The sequence below is a fragment of the Rattus norvegicus genome, chromosome 1 (assembly GCF_021556685.1).
Source record: "Rattus norvegicus strain SHRSP/BbbUtx chromosome 1, alternate assembly SHRSP_T2T, whole genome shotgun sequence".
In the NCBI taxonomy this organism is placed as follows: Eukaryota; Metazoa; Chordata; class Mammalia; order Rodentia; family Muridae; genus Rattus; species Rattus norvegicus.
In genome coordinates, this window is record NC_141534.1 from 46,853,305 (window position 1) to 46,856,407 (window position 3,103).

A 3,103-nucleotide genomic window follows, 5' to 3' on the forward strand; every position below is an offset into this window, starting at 1 on the left:
TATCTTGATCAGAATCAACATAGGGGAGGAAGGGTTTATTTGGCTTACAGTTCCAAAATACAGCCCCTCATTTCAAAAAGATGTCAAGAACTCAACTAGCTAGTCACATCACAGTTAAGAGCAAAGAGATGAAATACCTTCTTGCTTGCTAGCTTACTTAAGCATACACTCAGCTAACTTTCTTCACTCATACAAGGCCCAGCCTAGGGAATGGTACCACCCACAGTGAGCTCAATCTTTCTACAAAATTTCTAGATAACTCCATATGAAGCCTCTCTTTCCAGGGAATTCTAGGTTGTACCAAGTCTACAGTTAAAACCATTCATCACAGAGAACATACAAGTGTTCACAGGCTGTCCTCACAGTGGAGGAGTCTTCAAAGGAGTGCTGTGTTGTAGCACAGGAGACACAGCTTTCTTATATTGTTGGATATAGGTTGACCTTTCAAAGGGGCATGCCTTCTAGCTGAGGGCATTTCCTAGCAGTCTACTTTTAGTTCAGACTATTCAGTCACTGAGAAAATAAACCCCTTGGTTCTGAAATAGATATAAGTAAAGACATCTTATTAGTTATTTCTATCAGTGCCAATTCGCTAAAGTGTTAGAGCACATCCATGCAGTGTATATAATGATGTTTTAGTCTGTCTTTCCCAGACTGAATATACCAAAAACTAAAAATAAATCCTGGGAATTATTCTTTTAACAGCTTCTGCTTTTGTGTGGCTCCCAGGTTTCAGTCTACCCTATTTAATTGGCCTGGGAATACTGAAGTAAAGAAATCAGTACAAAGGCATGTGCAGACTGCTAAGTCCCTAGGGTATCAGTCTTAGGCAAACAGAGAGTCCCTTGGGAAGGACACAGCTTCAACCCAGGCAGCAAGGGAGCCACATAGATGAGGCACCCAAAAGCATGAGCTCACGGTGCAACCTGCCACCTCAAGAAGAGCAGACACAATTTACCACAAAATCCAAATAACCAAGCTATTGTGGGTAGGTAACCAAAAAAAGTGATCTAGTACACAAGACATTGACAATGGGTTTCTAAATTAAAGTTATGAGAAAGTCAACAGAGAGAAATAAACACATGTGAAAATGTCTTTTTAAATAATGGAAAACAGAGCAAAGAGGCTCTAACTTACAAATTTCTGGAGAACAGTAATGGGAAAGAATAAAAGAGAGTGTCATCATGGTTGCAGGTTTTCACAGATGACGAAACAATGAGTCTGACAATTCACAGAATTTGCAGATAGGGCTACCGTGACAGTTCACTGAATTAAAGTGCTTGCTGACAAGCTGAAGACCTCGATTCCATCCCTGACCTTATGGGTCCATAAACTGGAAGGAAAGAATCAACTACTTTAAGCTGTCTTCTGACCTCCCTCACACAAACACACATGCGTGAGAGCATACACGCGCACGCGCGCGTGCACACACACACACACACAAATAAATAATAAATACATAAATAAAACTTTAAGTAGATATTTTAGGAATTAGAAAACTCAGTCATTAAGATTATTTGCTGACTTTGCAGAGGACCCAGGTTTGGTTCCCAGCACCCACAGTGTGACTCACATCTGTCTTTAACTCTATTTCCAGAAGATCCAAATATGCCTTCTTCAAGGTACTATGTGCTCCTGAACACACATGTTGATCTTACACTTAAACAAGCCCACATGCATCGAAATAAAATAAATTTTAAAAATCTTTTTTTAAATTTCAGACAGAAAAGAAAATATGTCCAAAAGACTATCAAAACAAAAGATCTTAAGAGAGCCAGAAGAAGGAGAAAATGAATCTACTTAAATTTAGAAAGTAATTAAGGGGAAGGCAGAAAGATGGCAGCGCCCATAGGGCGTACTCTTTTAGGGGTGGCTAGAGGCTGGCAGCAGCTTGACAGGCTCTGGGCAGGTAGTTCTCCTGGTCTGTCCCTTGAGGCTGTGCCTTCAAGCAGCTGGTCTCCTTGGCACTTGTTGGGCACCTTGTATCTGCAGAGGCCATCGCTGATCACCAAGCCACTCACTCCATTGCTGGAAGAGATGGTGGGTCTATTACAGCAGGTAAAGACAGAGAGAAGCCTGTATTCAGACCATGTGCTTCATGCTGTAGATGAAGCTCGGCAACTGGCAAAGAAGAAAGCTGACCTTCATGATGAGGAACAATGTCAGGGCATTATGCTCGCACAAGATTTAGAAGATATGCAGAACAGCCATTCCTATAGAGTTCAGACCTGGAGCTCGAGAAGCGGAAGTCAATGAAAATAATGACGGAATCTCATTGCATTGTAAGCTAGACAGAAACCTTGTCCTCTTAGTCAGAGAGAAACTTGGAGACCAATATTTTTGGATGTGTCCTCAGGTTGAGTGGTAGCCTGGGGAGACCCTCTGAGGGACAGCTGAGTGAATGTTGGCCACACTCTCAGAAAACAACATGAAAGTCAAGGTCCTAGGGAATGCCCCCTGAGGCCACTACAAGTGCAAGCTCCCCATGCAATTCAGAGAGTGACCTTGGACTCAAAGTCTCCTCCTCCTCCTCCTCCTCCTCCTCCTCCTCCTCCTCCTCCTCCTCCTCCTCCTCCTCCTCCTCCTCCTCCTCCTCCTCCTCCTCCTCCTCCTCCTCCTCCTCCTCCTCCTCCTCTTCTTCTTCTTCTTCTTCTTCTTCTTCTTCTTCTTCTTCTTCTTCTTCTTCTTCTTCTTCTTCTTCTTCTTCTTCTTCTTCTTCTTCGCCCTGCTGCTCACTGGAGACTGTGGAGACTGGGTAAAGGGGCTGTCATGTGTGGGACAGTAAGAAAGAGCTGGGTGACTTCTGATGGACTCAGGTGCCTGTGAATGTAGCTCACACAAGTCACATGTAGGACCTCAGGAACAATGTTGATGGGCCATTTACAGTAACTGTCAAGGAGCAAACTCAATTCTGAGAATTAAACATGTCTGTCATTGTGTTGGGAAAAAAGTAATTAAAATACTTTTAATAGCAATGACAAAATTAGGATATGGCAAATGATGTATATCTCACACAAAATGAACAGCTAAGCCACATTTCAGAGACATAGATGCTGAGCATAAGCCACAGCTGCATTTTCACTGGGCTGTATTTTGTCCCAGA

At 42.8% G+C, this 3,103-nt stretch overlaps 1 pseudogene; it reads left to right on the forward strand.

Moving 5' to 3' along the window:
- The first annotated feature begins 1,836 nt into the window (after positions 1-1,836).
- Positions 1,837-2,807, forward strand: Mrpl46-ps1 (mitochondrial ribosomal protein L46, pseudogene 1; annotated as a pseudogene).
- Positions 2,808-3,103: the final 296 nt, after the last annotated feature.